General features: G+C 49.7%; 1 protein-coding gene across 1 annotated transcript in view; it reads left to right on the top strand.

The window, feature by feature from the left end:
- Positions 1 to 2218: 2218 nt before the first annotated feature.
- ano10b (anoctamin 10b) overlaps positions 2219 to 21004 on the top strand; it is a 67628-nt gene continuing 48842 nt past the window's right edge. Inside the window, exon 1 of the mRNA XM_056282132.1 lies at positions 2219 to 2394. The gene's annotated coding sequence lies outside the window, so the exon portion shown is untranslated. The remainder of the gene's footprint in view (positions 2395 to 21004) is intronic.

Raw genomic sequence — 21004 nt, 5'->3', positions numbered from 1 at the left:
GCCATCTTGAGACACGTCTTGGAACAGCTAACAACTTGCCAGAAACTCTGCAACTTGCTCTTCATCTCTAACAGTCTTCTGGCCGCAAACGTTTTAAACTGATTATCGATGTTTTGAATCAGTTGTTGTTCAGTAATCATAAACATTTAGGCTTATTCTCGAGTTCTGCAGTGAACACTACGATCCTTTTCATATTGTGATCTCACATGCATATGTCTTTGCCTGCTTTATCGTTGAGCCAACGTAAACTTCCGCTAGTCGGACGGCAAGGAAAACATTATTCAAAATAAAAGTCCCCATACATAGGTATAGCTATCTCAAATTAAAAGTAGGTAAAAAACGACATGAGGGCTGTGGTCACTTACATACACAGTGCAGTTCTTTCTGTCCTTCCATGTATTTTTCAGCTAAGATCCTGAATACAAATTTGTGGTACTTCTTCCAGGCATAAATCAAAATTGTTCGTTCCCTATAGTCAATTCCTTCCTAAGTTTCACTTCAATCACTCTTTCCCATAACTTCATTGTATGTCCCATCAATTTTATCCCTCTGTAGTTGTTGCAACTTTGAACATCACCTTTTTTTCTTGTAAATTGTACCACTATGCTATTTTTCTATTCGTCTGGCATTTTCCCAGTCTGTATCATTTTGTTGAAGAGTCTAGTCAGGAACTCTATGCCAGTATCAGAAGTATTTCCAGACTTCTGCTGGTATATTGTCCGGTCCCACAGCTTTTCCAATTTTTATTCGTTGCAACGCTTTTATCACCCCATCCTTTATAATGTCTCCCACGTCCTTTTCGTTCCTCGGTGGTTCATCTGTGCTTCTTTCTCTGTTGTTCTCGTCATTCATTTGGTGACTGAAATAATCCCTCCGTCTCTATAAAATATCCTCATCTTTTGACTGTACTCTTCCTTTTCTTATGTGAATATAGTAGTACATATGTAATAACTGTGCAAAATCTGTTTTCAGTTTTTTTAAGAGAGCGCCACTCAGTAACTAGTTTGATCTTCGATTTTACATTTGATTCCCTGTATATTGTACACAGCAATAACTTACTAATGTATGAGCCAGCTTTACCAAAAACTATAAAGCAAATAAGAGTTTCATAAGGGCTTGGGGGGTTGGAGTAAGATATATTGATAAACACAAAATGAGTCATTTCATATCCGGATATAGATTGATTTTAAGACATGACTTTTCAGTCTTAAGCCACACAATGCAGTTTATTCTTGCCACTGTTTTTGTCCAGAGCAACAAATGACCATTTTTGTATGATAACTGTTTTAAATAAGAACATGGTTCATTAAAAAAGTGTTGTCAGTATTGATGTCAATAATGATGATGATAATGGAAAGATAATGAATTATTATTGTTATGGTCGCAAAAAAAGGATTCCATTTGTTGGATTGAAGTAGTATGTTCAGATCTTACATATATATATGTACTTAGATCCAGATCGTTGTGCAGCAATAATCATGATTCCTAAATCTGTTTACCACAATACATGTTAATGTTTATTTTGGAATTTTAAAAGTCTATGCAAATGCAGATGTATTTGTAAATGAATTACTATATTTCTGATTTCTGGTGTTTTGGCTCTGTTTGTTCCACATCTATTTTTTTATCGTTGATTTGAAACATTTACCTTGACAGACAAAACTGGAAAATCACAATCAACGTCAACTTACAAAAACGCATGTTTTATTTGATAATATCTTTGATACTACAGAAAGCCACCAAGCAATCACATACTTATGATGGATGGTTTACAACTGCTGTCAGTCCATATGGATATAAGAAATGGCTAAATTATTTATTATTCGTACTTTCCATGTATGTTTTTCAAATTATTAGATCGACAAACTTGGTTTCATTATGAATATTTCCAAAATAATTCATTAATTTTTACACTTAATTGTATGTGGTTGAGTGAAAGCGGTGACACTGGGATCCAAGTGCAGAGCAGAAGAAAACGTGGCTGGAGCAGCGCTGCATGTGGCAGTAGGACCTTGGGCTGCAGTAACTGCTCTTAGAGAGGGAGGAGCATGCAAACAACCCTCCACACCCTGCAGCCGAGACAAGTTCCTCTCCGCATTCCTGCCATGCATACATGATACACACACACACACACACACACACACACACACACACACACACATACAGCAGGCAGGAGACACGTTTGGGCTGGACCATGGAGTAGGATTGTATGCTTAGCTTTCGTTTTCACTTAAGGAAAACTACAAGGATCTTTTTCTCCCTTTGTATTTCTCTTCCTCTTCCCCCCCTCACTCTCTCTCACCCCCCCTCTCTGTGCTTTCAAACAACATCGGAGGGGGTGTGAGCCTGCCAAACAACTGCAGAACAGCCTCATCATCGTCAGCGCCCCACCAGGTATTGTATTTCCAGTCACCTCTCTCTCTCTCTCTCTCTCTCTCTCTCTCTCTCTCTCTCTCTCTCTCTCTCTCTCTCTCTCTCTCTCTCTCTCTCTCTCTCTCTCAAACACACACTTTCACGTTCTCAAGAGGCACTCAGGTTCTTCGTCAGTTTTGCTGTCGTCTCTTCAAACTATTCGCTGTTTCTCTTCAAGGCTATCGGTGATGGTTGTTGTGGAGTCAGAGAAGTGCAAGTGTTTGACTCTATTGCTGTTGTGCCAGTTTTTGTCACTGTTTCGTTGAAATAACCACCGTTTCCTCTCGATATGTCAGAGGGCTGCAATCAGCGATGTATTTTGACATTTTAGTAAGTAAATGATTTCCCAGTGAGTGTGTGGGTGGTAAAGTACAGCCCTGCAGGCTGTTATGGCTGTGCAAACTTTCCATGCAAACCAGCCCAAGTGCAATATAATTTGTATATAGATATAAAATAGTAAAATGGTTTTCCACAGTCTGCAAATAAATATGTAAATGATATAGTGTAAAATGTTTAGTCTCGTGTCACTGATCGGCAATTAGTTTCTCAAGCAAGTCCAACATCTCCATAAATAGCGTGATGGCTTTACAAGAGTTGTTGATAGTTGACAGTGTGCAAACGAATCCCAGATAACACATACATAGCTACTCCTTTCTTACTGATCACAGATACATAGATACTTTCTTACTGATAACAGATACATATATACTTTCTTACTGATAACACATACATAGATACTTTCTTACTGATAACACATACATAGATACTTTCTCACCAATAACACATACATAGATAGATACTTCTTTCTTACTGATAACAGATACATAGATACTTTATTGCTGATAACAGATACATAGACACTTTATTGCTGATAACAGATGCATAGATACTTTCTTACCGATAACAGATACTTCTTTCTCACTGAGGAAACTGTCCTACTGGTGTTTCTCTTAGTTAAACAGTATATATGTAAAGGCTGAGTCCACTCCTAACATGATTATAGACTGGTTATCATCAGGGGTTAAAGTGGGATTTGGTAAGTGGGGGATCTCTGTATTAGAGAGGGGGGCAAAAGTGCGGGAGTGATAGGTAGCTAGCTAACGTTAGGCTAGCTAACCACTGGTCCAGTAGTCCCGACGTTAGCATTGTTAGCTAATAATAGCTACCGGTAGCTAACGTTTGCTAGCTAGTTAGTTATTTGAATTAAAATATTGCATGGCCAGAGCTAAGGTTGGACAAACATAACTAGCTAGCTACCGGTAACGTTACCGGACGCTGCCGATAGTTAGCTTGCCTAGCAGCATTCAAACAACTAGCCAGTAACGTCAGCAACTAGCTAGCAACGTTACCGGGTGGAAGATAGCTAGTTAGCTAGCTATCTAACGTTACGTTCGCTAACGTTAGTTACTTGAATGAAAACCACAGCAGAGCTAGACAAAACTATTGGAAATACTATTGGAAATACACTGAAGATACTCACTCTTTATGCCCCCCAATCCAAGATAATAGTGCAGGTAGCAGGTTGACGCTCTCTCGAGTCTTGTCTGCCTGGTGCGGTGGACTGACCCTGACCCGTGAGCGTGAAGCCAGTCTCTTTTGATGTCAAGTCTGGTGAAGCCAGACAGCAGGCAGGTGCGGGTCACGTGAGGACACGATATCGTTCAAACTTTTAGAAAATGTAAAGCAGTATAAAAATAGAAGAAGACTTTATTTGCGATTTATTTTGTAATGCTTGTGAATTGGCTGCATCATGTTTTTTGTTTTAAATTTTACTGTGACAAAAAGGTTGAAATTACTCCTGTCTACAGAGTGCCGGATCTCAGCTCCGGTTGACTTGGGGGAGGAGGGGAAGTGCCGGTGTCGGGATCCGGGTAGCTCCGGCCCACTTTAATCACTGGTTATCATTGAGCAAAATAAACTCTCCTGTTTCATACACCTTAAAGATTTTATTGCCTCCATCTCTCTTTAATAACCACAAATAGTTTTTGTCTTCCACTTCTGAAATTTGCACCATTTGTTTGTGTTATTGTGTGTATTGTGGAGTTAGAAAACAACGAGACAGGAGACGTGAGAGTAGACGTAGTCGAGGTAGTTTACTAGCTCCAACTTAGCATGTCATACATTCGACAACGACGCTCTACTGTGAACCGGAAGCGGAAGTGCATTATCTGACCCCTCGCCTCTTCCCTTAAAGGTACATCCGTCCTCTTAGGTGAATGTCTTTCGTTATATAGATGTGGGTCACCACACAGGCCCCCCCAGAATTCACCTACACAAAACAATGCAAAACAGCAAAAGTGCAAGTCATGAACATAAAAATAGACTGTACAACAGAACAGTCAATGACATAGTGCAAAGTCACGGGGAAAACAGGTGACGAGTCGGGGGGCGGACCCTGCGGCCATAAGGGCTGCGCTTCACAGGAGGGGAAACAGATGGGGCCGAAACCCGGGCCATAGGCGGGGCCGAAGCAGGAACAGAGGCAGGTTCCGGGGCCGACCTAGGAGGGCGCCCCCGCCGCGGGGGTAGGGCCAATTGCATTGGCTCCCCAATGTCCAAGTGAGCGGGCTTGAGACGGTCTATAGCGACCCGCTCCAGCCTGCCCCCCATGTCCACCACAAAGTTCTTATCCCCCGCCTCCAGGACGCGGAAGGGCCCATCGTATGGGGGCTGCAGCGGGGACCGATGGCTGTCGTGCCTAATGAAGACGTACCTCGCCGATGGCAGATCCTTGGGGACGTAGGACCGGGGGAGGCAGTGTTGAGACATCGGCAGCGCTCCGGGACGCACTGATGTGAGAGGCGGCCGACCAGGGAGCCGTAGCATCCGAAAGAAACTCCCCCGGAACCCGCAGGGGCTGGCCATACACCAGCTCAGCGGAGGAGGTCTGGAGGTCTTCCTTCGGGGCCGAACGCAGGCCGAGCATGACCCACGGGAGCCGGTCCATCCAGTCGCAGCCAGTGAGGCTTGCCCGCAGAGCGGCTTTCATGTCCCGATGGAACCGCTCACAAAGTCCGTTGCTCTGCGGGTTGTACGCCGTAGTGCGGTGGATCTTCACCCCCAGGTGCTCAGCGACCGCCGTCCAGAGCTCCGAGGTAAACTGGGAGCCCCGGTCGCTCGTGATGTCACCAGACGTGCCGAAACGGGCCACCCAGCAGCCGATGAACACCCGTGCTACCTCTGCTGCCGTCGTGGAGGACAGCCTCTGGCCACCTGGTGGCCCTGTCCACAATAGTGAGGAGGAACGTATAACCACGGGAGGGGGGCAGGGGACCCACCAGGTCAACATTGACGTGGTCAAACCGCCTCTCTGGAACCACAAACGGCGCCAAAGGGGCCTTGGTATGGCGGTGCACCTTGGCGCGTTGGCACGCCACACACGAGCCGGCCCAGGCTCTAACATCCTTACAGAGCCCAGGCCAAACGAACTTGACGCTCACCAGCTTGGTCGAGGCCTTCACTCCCGGGTGGGAAAGGCCGTGGACGGTGTCGAAAACTCGGCGCCGCCAGGAAGTAGGCACCAGGGGGCGCGGTTGACCGGTGGAGATGTCACAGAGGAGGGTGGTGTTGGCCGCGTCGAACGTCACGTCCTCCAGCCGTAGCGCCGTAGGGGTCGACCGGTAGTCGTCCTTGGCTTGGTCCGCTGCCATAGCGGCGTAGTCGAGTCCCAAGTGAACGGCGTTAACAACCGCCCGTGAAAGGCAGTCGGCGACTGTAATGAATGAAAGGTCACGTGTTTAACTTGACCTACTCACGGGTGTACGTGCAGTGCGTGTGACGTATACAGGAAGTGAGAAGCGCATGTTATGAAGGTTGTATGTCGGATGAACGCTAGTAAAAGCTACACAGTTAAGAACCTACGAAGTCGGCTCGTTCTTGAATTGTTCTTATGTCAGTAAGACAAGGCGTCTACGGACATTACATGGTGTCAGAATAGTCTGTGTATCTGAACACGAGCGGTCATGCCGAAGTTTAATCCGCCGAGTGAATTCAAGTTTGACTGCCCCGTTGAATGGCCGGAGTGGAGACAACGGTTTTCGCGCTTCAGGCTCGCGACAAAGCTGGATAAAGACGACGGGGAGATTCAAGTGAGTTCGCTGATTTATGCAATGGGCAGCGAGGCTGAAAAGATATTCAGCTCGTTTGACTTCGCGGCGGAGGGTGATAAAGTGGACTATGATATCGTACTGAAAAAGTTCGACGACTACTTTATTCCCCGCCGTAACATCATACATGAGAGGGCGTGCTTCTATCAACGTAGCCAGCAGCCAGGAGAGACAGCGGAGATGTACATCCGGACATTGTATGAGCTGTCTGAACACTGTGATTTTGGGGACAAGAGGGATGAACATATCAGAGATCGTCTGGTAGTGGGCACAAAAGATAAGGTGCTCTCCCGTCAGTTCCAGCTCACAGCGGACCTTACTCTGGTGAACGTCATTGAACAAGTGCGCCAGGCGGAGGCAATAACAAAGCAGCTCAGCCTCCAAGCTAACCAACCAGAGGCCCAGCTGGCTAACGTCAATGTTGTCCGATGGCGGGACGAACGCCAAAACAAAAAGGGCGGACAGCGTCATGGTTGCAGCAGACCTGCAACCAACAAAGTAGATGAATGCGGGAGGTGCGGCAAGACGCAGCACACCGATGAGCGGAAGTGTCCTGCAACGAACAGTAAGTGCAACAAGTGTCATAAAAAGGGACATTGGGAGCGTGTATGTCACTCTAAAGCGGTGAGAGAAGTCACTGAAGAGGTTAAACAGCTGTACTTTCTGGGAGAAGTTGGCAAAGAGAGCAGTCAGGAAGATTGGACTGTTAGTTTAACAATAAGTGATGTACCAATAACCTTTAAAATTGACACGGGGGCTGACGCTACTGTTATCAACCAAGGGACATTTAAAAAGCTGAAGCCAAACATAAAACTGGGACCTCCTGACACATGCTTCATAAGCCCAGGTGGAAACATAAGCTGCATAGGACAGTTTCAAGCCACAACCAACTACAAGGAGAAACAATACTCCTTTCCAGTGTATGTGATCAAGGGGAGAGGCAGCTGTCTGCTGAGTCGTCCAGAGGCAGTGGAGATGGGTCTAGTGAAGCGGATGAATGAGGTCAGTGGAGTTTTCGGTTCAAGTGGACTGCTGAAAACAGACCCAGTGAAAATAGCTCTGGTGGAGGGTGCCCAGCCATACGCGGTGCATACAGCCAGACGGATACCGCTGCCACTTGTACCACTGGTTAAGAAAGAACTGCAGCGCATGGAAAATGAGGGCATTATTGAAAAAGTGACTCAGCCCACAGAATGGTGCGCCGCTATGGTGCCGGTGCTGAAACCGAACAAGAAAGAGGTTCGCTGCTGCGCTGACCTCAGGAGGCTGAATCGAGCGGTGAAACGTGAGAAATACGTGCTGCCCACTATGGAGGAAATAATGTCAAGGCTCGCAGGGTCAAAGTTCTTCACAACGTTGGATGCAGCAAGTGGGTTTTACCAGATCCCCTTGCATGAAGACAGCAGGGGGCTCACCACTTTCATCACCCCATTTGGGAGGTATGCTTTCTGCCGCCTTCCATTTGGTATAACGAGTGCTCCAGAGATTTTCCAGAGAAAGATGGCGGAAACTCTGACCGGGCTAGAGGGCACAGAGGTGTACATGGATGACATCCTTATACATGGAGAGACTGAGGAAATCCATGACCGGCGCCTAGCAGAGGCGCTGGGGGTCATTGAAACAGCAGGTCTCAAACTGAACCAAGCGAAATGCAAGTTCAAACAGAAACAAGTCCGCTTCCTTGGTCATATCATCAACGAGGCAGGCATCAGACCTGACCCGGACAAAGTGGCCGGAATAGAGAACTTTCCTCAGCCCCAGAACGTGACGGAACTCAAGAGGTTCCTCGGGATGGTGAACTATTTGGCAAAATACGTCCCAGAGCTGTCCACTGTAGGTCAGCCGCTTTATGGACTGCTTAAAGCAACGACAGAGTGGCTGTGGGGACCTGCACAGAACACAGCATTCCAAGACCTTAAAGCAGCACTCGCCACCGCCCCGGTACTCACCTTTTATGACGTCACTAAGGCTACGGTGGTGTCAGCAGATGCCAGCAGCTACGGGCTGGGAGGCGTTCTGCTCCAGCAGCACGGGGAACACTGGAAGCCCGTGGCCTACTGCTCCCGACGGCTGAGTGACGCAGAGACAAGGTACGCACAGATCGAGAAAGAGTGCTTAGCCAGCGTCTGGGCATGTGAAAGGTTCGAGAAGTACTTGTTTGGGCTTGACAATTTCAGACTTGTCACCGATCATAAACCACTAGTGCCTCTCATGAACAGCAAAGACTTGGATAATGTGCCCATTAGGTGCCAGAGACTGTTAATGAGGCTGATGCGTTTCAATGCAGTGGCTGAATACGCACCAGGCAAAACTTTAGCTGTAGCTGATGCACTCTCCAGAGGCCCAGAGCAGCGCTACGGAGATGGTGCTTCTCATGATGATGTTGCAGCGCACATTGATGCCATCGTGTGCCAGGTGCCTGCCACACCTCAAAGGATGCAGGAGATAAAACAGAGCACGGATGGGGATCTGCAGCTCCAGACAGTGTTGGGCTTCATCAGACACGGCTGGCCTGAGTATGTCGATAAAGTGCCGGAGACAGTCAGAGACTTTTATCAGGTGAGAGGGGAGTTATCTGCGGTAGATGGTTTAGTCATCAGAGGCAGTCGTATCGTCATTCCCACAGAGATGAGGGAGGTGATCTTAGACAGAATACACGACGGGCACCAGGGGATAGTTAAGTGCAGAGAGAAAGCTAGCCAGTCAGTGTGGTGGCCCAAAATGACAGAGCACATTACAACAAAGATACAGCAATGTCAATTCTGCAGAGAACACAAGAACACACAGAGAAAAGAGCCTTTAATGTCAAGTGAGCTCCCATCCAGACCATGGCAGAAAGTTGGCATAGACCTGTGTGAGTACAAAAAGCAAAACTACTTGATAGTGTCTGACTATTATTCCAGGTTTTTGGAGATCCTAAATCTACCAACAACTACTAGCAGTCAGGTTGTAGCTAGGCTGAAGGCTACATTTGCACGTTTTGGTATCCCTGAAATTGTAGTTAGCAATAATGGGCCACAGCTACTTTCAGAAGAGATGAGGAGGTTCAGTGAGGATTATGATTTCATCCATGTGACTTCAAGCCCACACTACCCCCAGAGTAATGGACAGGCAGAGAGGGCTGTTCAGATAGCCAAAAGCATATTAAGGCAGGAAGACCCTCTCCTCGCCCTGTTGACATACAGAGCTACACCCTCTTCTTCCACTGGAGCCAGTCCAGCGGAATTGCTCATGGGTAGGAGACTCAGAACCACCTTACCCACATTGCAGCATAACCTGAAACCGGCCTGGCCTAAAGAGGAACTGATCAAAACCGCTGACGCCGCAGCCAAATCGAGGCATGCTTTCTACTACGACCGCAGGAACGGCGTGCGGACACTGCGCCCACTGAACTCGGGTGACGCAGTACTCACCAAACCTGATGGACAGAAAACATGGACAATGCCAGCAGTTGTTCACAGTCAGAGCTCCACTCCCAGATCCTACATAGTGGAGACAGCTCAAGGTGAACATTACAGAAGGAACAGGCGCCACCTGTTGGCTACACCCAAAACACTCACCTCTGACAGCAGGGATCCTGACCATGTCACTCCAGGGGAGAGTGGAAACATGGATGAGTCCCGAGTAGCAGAAATGCCAACTTCCACACCATATGTTACTCGCTCTGGCAGGGTGAGCAAGCCTGCAATCCGGCTGGATTTGTGAGGCGTATGGACTTGTGTACTGTGGGGGATATTTTATTTTTTTTTGTGAAAAGGGGGGTGATATACAGGTTAGAAAATCATCTTAGAGGGGGAGATGTAATGAATGAAAGGTCACGTGTTTAACTTGACCTACTCACGGGTGTACGTGCAGTGCGTGTGACGTATACAGGAAGTGAGAAGCGCATGTTATGAAGGTTGTATGTCGGATGAACGCTAGTAAAAGCTACACAGTTAAGAACCTACGAAGTCGGCTCGTTCTTGAATTGTTCTTATGTCAGTAAGACAAGGCGTCTACGGACATTACAGCGACGAAGTTATCCTTGCCCGACACGTGTTGTATGTCCGTGGTAAACTCGGAAACCGCCGCGAGATGGCGCTGCTGACGCCCAGACCACGGTTCTGAGGTTTTGGCCATACAGAACGTCAGCGGTTTGTGGTCCACGAAAGCGGTGAACTGTCGGCCCTCCAATAGGAACCTAAAGTGTCTGGTTGCGAGGAAGAGACCCAGTAGTTCCTTATCAAAGGTGCTGTATTTGCGCTTGCTCTCACGGAGTTGTTTACTGAAGAACGCCAACGGCTGCCAACCCCCCCCCCCCCCACCCACTGCTCACACACGGCCCCCACGGCGTAGTCGGAGGCATCCGTTGTAAGGGCTATGGGGGCGGCAGGCGACGGGTGAGCTAGCAGCGCAGCGTTGGCCAGCGCGGTCTTGGCGGCCACAAAAGCCTCGTCCATCCCCGAAGACCAGTCCAGCACGTCCTTAGACTTCTTACCCCGCAGGGCCTCATACAGGGGACGCATGATGTGGGCGGCACGGGGCAGGAAACGGTTATAAAAGTTCACCATGCCCAGGAATTCCTGCAGCGACTGTGCAGTGCGGGGGCGGGGGAACATGGTGACAGCCTCAACCCTGGCAGGGAGGGGAACGGCCCCCTGTGGAGTGATGTGGTGCCCGAGGAAGGTGATGGACGACTCCCCGAACTGACACTTAGCTGGGTTGATGATGAGGCCGTGTTCGTGTAACCAGGTTAAAACTAATGTTTTTATTTTATTTTGTTTGAGTATGAAATATCACCAAATCCTGTCTGTGTGCTGTTATTTGTGTTTACTACATTTTATTTTATGTCATTATTTACTTTTATGTATGTTTTATAACGACCGTCATATACTTGTCGCTTTAAGAGAGAGGTCTTGTGGGTACACGGAAGAGGGAACGCGGGAGAGGCCATTTTTGTTTTGTGGGAGGAGTCTCAAGCAGCGATCGAGCCGAGCCACGCGTGTTTCTTACCGTAGCACAGTTTTGCTGGTTGAGGAGAACGTAACCTTGAGTATCCCTGTAAGAAGATACTGCAAGCTGTGGGATAAAATACTTGTTTATCCTTTCTTACATCGGAGTCCCGTGGACGGTTTCTCCTTCTAACGCACACGAGTGAAGTCCGGGTAGTGGTTGAGCTTCGACCCCCGCGTCCGTAAGAAACACCACTCCAGCTGGAGGACTGGACGTTTGTCGAAGGGTTTGAAACCAAAATAAATGGCAAGGTGGGCCAAATAGAGTCCTGTGTGTCCCCCCTCCTTCCTTGATCATGATGATGATGATGATGATGAGAGACTGAGGGCCCCCCCAACAACACATTGGGCCCCACCCAACTAGAACACAACGCAGAGCTAACGATGAGAGTGACGGGCGTGCAGCAGGCTGACCAGCATAGAACACCATAGGACTGCCCCCGTTACATTGGTGCCGTGACCCTCCTAGATCCTGAGAGCGACATCAGTTGCTCGCCGCGGGAGGCTGCTGTCGTCATCAAGCCCCAGACGTCCTCAGGTATTTCTATAGACTGTACACTCATGTTACAGTGGACTGGAGTTGAGCTGTGTGGACACTGGACAGTCATAGCTGTGGTTACCATGGACTGGGCTTGTGAACAGGACATTTGTTTATATTGAAGGAAGAAAAACGCACGAAAAAAAAGGAAAAAAAGTTAATGTTGATGTGATTGAAGGACTCATGTGAATAATCTATTGATGTAAACTACTAGATATGTGCATATGTGATTAATCTATTGGTGAATTTGTTGATTGTGTGTGATTGTTTCAATCTCTTAGTGATTTCTAGATTCAATTATTTAAATTAATTGAGCTTTTCTCTTTTTTATTTTATTTTTTATTTTATCTGAGTGTTAGAGGTAGGAACATGGCAGAGGGTGGTTCGTACGTAGGTGGGGGTAACATTGCTGATCAGGATCTTTTGGATCGCCAGTGTGCTATGGAGAGGGGGTACCAGTTAGATGTGGGTGGGGTTTTACGGCTAGGTGTAGGTAGGAGTTTCGAGCAGCTCTTAGAGGGCGGGGAACCAGACACCAGAGCACCAGGACCTAGAGACCCGACCACATTTGGCACTCCTCAGTTCACCTCCACACGCTACGTAGAACGGGCCAGGCCAGGTATCAGCGATGGGGCTGTGCTAGGTAACAGCGAGCAGCCAGTTGGTGAGTTAGCCACGCTCATTACTCAGTTAGCAGAGAAGATAGGAGAGTCAATCACTGCTAAGCTACAGGAAAAACAAATGCTTAGAAACACACACACAGACAGTGCTAGGTCTGCTGAACAGTGTTCAGAGACAGTGCCTAGTGTTAGACTAGAAATGCAGACAGACGCTAGGGAGCCTCCTATTTTCAGGGGCGATAGCTCTGATGAGTTTACAGTTCATGAGTGGGAGAGCCTTATGACTTTGTATTTGAGGAAGCGAGCCATTCCAGTTAGTGAGCAGTCACATGAGATTCTAGCTAAGCTTATGGGGAAAGCAGGGGACGTGGTGAGGATAAAGCTGCGCAACACATCTGTCGACCACATAGCGAACCCCCACATTATTTTTGATGTACTGAACACTTTAGTGACCTCACATACTCGAGCATGCCCCTGGCGGACTTTTACAGTACGCTGCCCAAGCCAGGTGAGGACGCTATGGAGTATTGGATTAGGCTTAATAAAACAGTGGAGGTGGCTGACAAATGCTTGAAGTGGCAAAGCCGTAGTATTGAAGAGCCAAGCCACGAGGTAAGCATGATGTTTATCAAACACTGTCCAGATCAGTCTCTTGCCAATGTCTTTAAGTTCAAGTCCGCAGGGAAATGGTCTGCTAGCGAGATCCAAGAGAGACTTGATGAGCACATGCTGGAGAGGAAGTCCCGTGTTGCTGCAGGTGGACAACGTGAAGCAGGCGCGGTAGAGCGTAGGTTCCATTCACAGGTTCATGTCCCTGTAGTCGACGTGGCTCCCGACTTGAACACGACCGTGCCGGTGGTGCCATCTCCCATCCCGGCTCATGCGTCATCTCCTACACCATTTTGTGCAAGGTCTCTTACACCGTCTCCTGCACCTGTCTCTGGCGGTGATGACTATATGAGGAGTTTGGTGAGCTTGCTAGACCGTTTGGTCACAATGCAGACTCAGGTTCCAGTTAGCGCTGCAGTCCGGACACCGACGCAGACTCAACCGCCAGCTAGCGCCGCAAGGCAGGTGCCAGACGCACCGCAGCGGTTGTGCAGGGTTTGTAAATCTCCGGATCACTCCACATTTTCCCACTGCAGCCGGGAGAACCGATGTATAAACTGTTTGTCTCCTGGTCATTGGAAGAGGGACTGTCCTCCCCCTTAGCCGCCCAACCAGCTCCGTTCTCAGCCTGGTGGAAGAGCTGGTCGTCAGTCTCGTCCGTTAAACTACTAAACCCACACCTAGAGAGGGATGGTGTGGGTAATGTAGATGTATACCTCACTGATGTCTCCGACCTGGCTCACTTGTATGAAGACAAGTGTGCCAAAGCACCTCAGGGTTCGCGTATGGTCATTCAGGCGACACAGAGGATTCAGGCTTTCAGTGACTTGTTCTATGCTCCTGTTCTTGTCAACCAGAGTGTGCAGCTTAATGGCATGTTGGATACTGGCTCTATGTCATGCAGTATCAGTGAAAATGCAGTAGAGAAGCTCCGCTCTGGGGGTGTTTTACCTGAGAAGCAGCAGCCTGAAGAGAACATTGTCTTGATTGGCTGCGGTGGTCTGGAGACTAGGCCTGATGGTTTTTATGACCTCAACATGCAGCTTTATGGTGTTTCCTTTGTCATACCCACTCAGGTCGTGCCCGGTCAGCATGATGATCTGATAGTCGGCACAAACGTCATTAAACATGTGGCCCATGCACTCAAGAGTGGTACTGAGTACTGGGACATCGCGTCCAGACAGGAACATCCATCTAGTCCTGACGTTGAACAGTTCTTGTCCATGTTCACGAATGTAGAGCGCTGGAGGGGTGGTGCAGTTCCTGAGAAGATAGGTACTGTTAAGCTCACCCAGGCCGTGACACTCTTACCGAGGCACGAGCACTTAGTCTGGGGCAGACTTCCTGCTAAGGTGCCTATGTCAGCTGGAAGCACTGTTGTTGTGGAGCCGACAGACTCCAAGGCCATGCCACGCGGTGTCCTCGTAGGTCGACTTGTCACACCGCTCTGGGGTGATAGGTGGGTACCCATGACTGTTGTCAATCCATCTGACAAAGCCATCACGCTGAAAAGGAACTGCAAGTTGGCTGATGTGTTTCCATGCTTGCCGATTGAGGACTTTAATGTTTTCCAGGGACTGCAATCAGTTGCAGGGAGGCATGAGTCCAACGCCACAGGTAGTGCCTGTCCCCCTGTCCAGCCGGCTAGGAGTTTGTCAGAGCTCGGACTCAGTGACGTTGATCTCAGCTCCTGTCAGGTTAGTGAGGCATGCAAGTCCCAGCTCACTCAGCTGCTCACAGAGTACCATGACATCTTCTCCAGGGACTCTCTGGACTGTGGCGAGGTCACAGGATACACACATCGCATCTATCTGGTGGATGAGTGCCCCTTTCGCTTGCCCTACAGGAGGGTTCCCCCAGCCTACTATCAGAAGTTGAGACAGGTTCTCACTGATATGGAGGAGAAAGGGATTATCCGGAAGTCCTCGAGCGCATACGCTTCACCACTGGTTATTGTGTGGAAGAAGGATGGCGGGCTTCGGATCTGCACTGATTTCAGATGGCTGAATGCTCGGACCTTGAAAGATGCTCATCCCTTGCCACACCAGTCGGACTGTCTTGCCGCGCTGGGTGGTAACTGCCTCTTTAGTACGATGGACCTCACCTCTGGCTTCTTCAACATCCCAATGCATGAAGATGACAAGAAGTACACAGCTTTCACGACTCCCCTTGGGTTGCATGAATACAATCGCATGCCACAGGGCCTTTGTAATAGCCCTGCAGCCTTCATGAGAATGATGATTGGGATCTTTGGGGATCTGAACTTCACGAAGCTTTTGTGCTATCTTGATGATCTTCTTGTCTTCGCGCCGTCAGAGGTTGAGGCTCTGTCGAGGCTCCGCACTGTGTTTCAGAGGTTGAGGGAGAACAACTTGAAACTGGCTCCGAAAAAGTGTCATCTGCTGCAGAAGCGGGTGCGGTTTTTGGGCCACGTGGTTGATGGCGGAGGTGTGTCTGTCGATCCCTCCAAAGTAGAGGTCATCTCCAACATGACAGTGCAGGATCTCATGGAAGGTGATGGGTGCACGCCTTCTGTTCGTAGGATCAAATCTTTCCTTGGTATGGTATTTTACTACCAGCATTTCCTCCCGAACTGCTCCTCCGTGGCTAAGCCCCTGTTCGCCCTTACGGCTGGACAAAAGAGGAGGGGGAGGTCAGCTAAGGATAAGAAGCCCCATGGCAGCTTCCGTAAGCTTACCTCCGCAGACTGGACGGCGGAATGTGGGGAAGCATTTGAACTGTTGAAGACGATGTTACTGGAGTGTGTGGTGCTTGCCCATCCAGACTTTGAGGTGCCTTTCATTTTGTCGGTCGATGCGTCTTTGGACGGACTCGGCGCGGTGCTGTCTCAAGTGCCCCGAGGAGAGTCCAAGGCCAGACCTGTTGGTTTTGCGAGCAAGTCCCTCAGTGCCTCACAGCGGAAGTATCCAGCTCATAGACTGGAGTTCATGGCGCTGAAGGGAGTGTTTGTGAAAAGTTCAGCCACTGGCTGAAGGGTCAAAGCTTCACCGTTTGGACAGATAATAATCCGCTGACTTATCTCCTAACGAAGCCGAAGCTTGACGCGTGTGAGATCCGCTGGGTGTCTAAGTTGGCGTCTTACACCTTCGATCTCAAACACCTGCCAGGGAAGAAAAACGTGGTGGCGGATGCGTTGAGTCGTGACCCTTTTTCCAAGCCCGTCAGTCAGAGGCTACTTAGGGAGCCCTACCCGGCCCTTGTTCAGGAAGCCAACGGGGTTGAGGGGGACTCTGTGCAGGATGTTTTCAGACTCAGTTGCCAGTCCCAGACAGTGAGTAGTGCGCGATCTGGGTTTGCTTGTGATGCAGCTGAGGTCAAGGCTTTTTGTCAAGCCAAATGTGACTGGCCTGATGCATCAGTATTCACAGCACTCAGTTTGGTCCAGCACGTTCAGCATCTGTCGGGTGGTCAGGATACACTGCCAATGTTATCCACCGAGGAGCTCAGGTTGAGTCAGGAGTAGGACCCCTGCATCTCCAAGGTGTTGCCCTTTGTCGCTGTTCGGAAGCGGCCATCGAGACGTGAGAGGCATGGTGCTGACCAGAAGGTCCTCAGGCTGTTGAAACAGTGGGAGAAGTTGGAAGTCAATGATGGTGTCTTGTACAGGGTGACAAAGGACCCAGTGTCCAAGCAGAGGAGGTCTCAGTATGTTTTACCTCTGAGTCTGAAAGACAAGGCACTGTCTGGCATCCACGATCACGCTGGTCATCAGGCCCAGGACCGTACTCTCTCTCTTGCAAGGCAGCGTTTTTATTGGCCTGACATGGAGAGGGATATCAGAGCATATGTCAGATGCTGTCGGAGATGTGTGGTTGGGAAGACCCCAGAGCCAGCTGCTTGCGCGCCCCTGGAGAGCATTAAAACCTCCGCACCGATGCAGCTTGTGTGTATGGATTTCTGGTCCGCTGAGGACAGTAAGCAGCGGTCGGTCGATGTCCTAGTGGTTACTGACCACTTCACTAAGCTTGCTCACGCGTTCCCCTGCGCCAATCAGACAGCGAAGCAGGTCGCCAAGAAACTCTGGGATCATGTATTCTGTGTTTCCGGAGAGAATACATTCTGACCAGGGCACAAACTTTGAGAGCAACCTGATTGCAGAGCTTCTCAGGTTGGCGGGTGTAGCGAAGTCCCACACGACGGCCTACCATCCTATGGGTAATGGCGGGACAGAGCGGTTTAATCGCATGATGGGGAATATGCTCCGTTCCCTTCCGCTTCAGCAGAAGCAACAGTGGCCTCAGCAGATCCATTCTCTCACGCTCGCGTACAATGCCACTGTTCACGAGACCACGGGTTATGCACCTTTCTTCCTGATGTATGGGCGTGTCCCAAGACTGCCGGTGGATGTTATGTTCAGGCAGGTTTTGCATGACCCTCACGTTGTTGACTATGACTCTTATGCTCAGTCTCTGCTTTCCTGTCTAAGGAGTGCAATGGAGATCGCTCAGAAGCACTCCACGGCTGAGCAGCAGCTTCAGGCGCGACAGTACAACAGACACGCCAAGGGCACTGTCCTGTCTGTCGGGGATCGTGTTTTGGTTGTGAACCAGAGTGAGCGAGGGAAGAGAAAGTTGGCTGACAAATGGGAGAACGGAGTGTACACGGTTGTCGGTGTCAACCCCAATATACACGTCTACAAGATTCAGGATGCAGAGGGGCACACCAGGGTGGTGCACAGGAACCGTTTGTTGGAGGTCAACTTCTTGCCCCTTCCTGAGTTAGATCAGGGTGAGGAGTCCAGTACAACCAGTCAGTTGCTTGACTGCGCAGAGTCCAATGAGGAGGACAGTGCAGATGGCCTGACGGTCTCAGGGGATGCAGTGGGGCTAGCAGTCTCATTACTTGGAGACTCGCCTAGAGCTGAGTGGGCAGAAGCGGAAGAGTTCATTCCATCTAGTCTGGTAGTCAGTCCTGTGGGGGCCACTGCTCAGTCTCCACCCAACACACACGCACCACACAACACACATGCACCACACATAGAGGCATCACACTCACTCGATGTTGGTGTTATGTCTCACACTGATTCGCACACAGAAGCACCACACTCACTCGATACAGATGTTGCAGCTCGCACTGTCTCACGCACACAAGTAGAGAGCGATGGTCGGGTTAGGACACGCACAGGGAGGGTGGTGAGGTCAGTGAACAGGTTAATAGAATCTATGGCTCAGATGCCATTTCTACGGAGTGTGAGGGTTTGAACTTTGATGGAGGTTGGAGTCATTCAAACTAGTTTAATGTGAGTTATTAGGTGTCTATCAGACAGGGTTGATTTGGGCCAAGTGCATGGTGTGGCGTATCAGGCATCACATTGATCTAAGGGAATTCTGAGACTTGATCAACCTCATTATTTTCTGGACCTCGTAACCGAGGTAGCTCCTAAGTTGACTGGAGGACTAGGTCCTTCTTTTCACTTGTGCCAGTAGTCAGTGATGGGCTTTTCCTTTCCTCTTTCTCTTTTTATCCTGCTGTCAGGATGTTGGTGAATTTCAGGAGGGGTGAATGTAACCAGGTTAAAATGAATGTTTTTATTTTATTTTGTTTGAGTATGAAATATCACCAAATCCTGTCTGTGTGCTTTTATTTGTGTTTACTACATTTTATTTTATGTCATTATTTACTTTTATGTATGTTTTATAACGACCGTTATATACTTGTACTGTCGCTTTAAGAGAGAGGTCTTGTGGGTACACGGAAGAGGGAACGCGGGAGAGGCCATTTTTGTTTTGTGGGAGGAGTCTCAAGCAGCGATCGAGCCGAGCCACGCGTGTTTCTTACCGTAGCACAGTTTTGCTGGTTGAGGAGAACGTAACCTTGAGTATCCCTGTAAGAAGATACTGCAAGCTGTGGGATAAAATACTTGTTTATCCTTTCTTATATCGGAGTCCCGTGGACGGTTTCTCCTTCTAACGCACATGAGTGAAGTCCGGGCAGTGGTTGAGCTTCGACCCCCGCGTCCGTAAGAAACACCACTCCAGCTGGAGGACTGGACGTTTGTCGAAGGGTTTGAAACCAAAATAAATGGCAAGGTGGGCCAAATAGAGTCCTGTGTGTCCCCCCTCCTTCCTTGATCATGATGATGATGATGATGATGATGAGAGACTGAGGGCCCCCCCCAACAACACCTGGGGCCCCACCCAACTAGAACACAACGCAGAGCTAACGATGAGAGTGACGGGCGTGCAGCAGGCTGACCAGCATAGAACACCATAGGACTGCCCCCGTTACATTCGCTGAGCTTGTCGAACAGCTGTCTGAGGTGCGTCATGTGTTCCTCCGCCGACGCGCTGGCCACGAGGATGTCGTCTAAGTACACAAACAAAAATGGCATGTCGCGGAGCACAGAATCCATAAGGCGCTGAAACGTCTGCGCCGCCCCTTTAAGGCCGAAAGGCATACGTAAGAACTCAAAGAGCCCAAAGGGTGTGATGACAGCCGTTTTTGGGACATCCAGTGAGTGGACCGGCACTTGGTGATACCCCCGCAATAAGTCGATTTTGGAATAGATGGCAGCGCCCGCCAGGTGGGTAGAGAAATCTTGTATGTGCGGTATGGGGTACCGGTCGGGGGTCGTGGCATTGTTTAGGTGACGGTAGTCCCCGCACGGGCGCCAACCCCCGTCGGCCTTAGTAACCATGTGAAGAGGGGAAGTCCACGGGCTGTCAGAACGGCGGACAATGCCGAGGCGCTCCATAGTCGAAAACTCCTCCCTGGCTATTGCGAGCTTGGCCGAGTCGAGGCGTCGGGCCCGGGCGTAAACTGGGGGGCTCACTGTGGTGATATGATGTTCCACGCCGTGCTTGGCCACCACCGAGGAGAAGGTGGGTGTGGTGAGCTCGGAGAAATTTGCGAGCAGGCGTTGGTATGGATCCCCGGTGGAGAGTGTGTTTAGCGAGGCACAGCGCTCCAGCCCCCCCCCCCCCCAAGCGTGCAGGGGTATGACGCAAAAGAGACGGCATCAATCACGCGACAGTTTTTAACATCCACCAGCAGGTTGAAAGCACAGAGGAAATCCGCACCTAGGAGCGGGGTGGATACAGCAGCCATCACAAAGTCCCAGCCGAAACGTCGGCCGCCAAAACACACGTCCACATGTCTGATACCGTACGTCCGAATGGACGTGCCGTTGGCGGCGTCCATCTGGGGGCCGTGACTGTCGGTCATCGTGTCCACAGCTTGTGCTGGTAGTATGCTGCGTTGAGCGCCAGAGGGAACCAGCAGCCGCCGGCCCGACAAGGAGTCTCTGATGAACAACAGCGTGCAGTCACGGCCGGCGCCCATAGCCGTTAACGAGCGCCGGCCTTGGCGTTTCCCTGAACCCTGTAACTGCAGGGTTTGCGACACTGTTTTGCTTTTGCCCCAAACCTGGCATGGTAATAACAGAGCCCGTCGTCAGGTTGGCGGCGGGCTGTCACCGCAGCCGCGGTGTCCATATAGTCGTACACAGGTGGTGGTGGGGCGGTCTTGTGGGGTAGCAGGGCATGCACAAACTGTTGCCGGTTGGCCAGGAAAACCCTGTCTGCTTCAGCAGCCAGAGAACGGTAGTCCTTGGAGGCGGCGAGAGGAGAACTGGCCAGTGCTGTGCGTACAGGTGCGGGGAGCTGCCTCAGAAAAATGTGTGTGAAAAGAAAGGCCGGATCAGCCGATCCCAGCACAGACAGCATTTTTCCCATTAACTCAGTCGGTTTGCCGTCGCCGAGGCCATTC

The sequence above is a fragment of the Lampris incognitus genome, chromosome 6 (genome assembly GCF_029633865.1).
Source record: "Lampris incognitus isolate fLamInc1 chromosome 6, fLamInc1.hap2, whole genome shotgun sequence".
NCBI classification, from domain to species: domain Eukaryota; kingdom Metazoa; phylum Chordata; class Actinopteri; order Lampriformes; family Lampridae; genus Lampris; species Lampris incognitus.
This window is presented reverse-complemented; position numbering and strand designations above follow the sequence as displayed.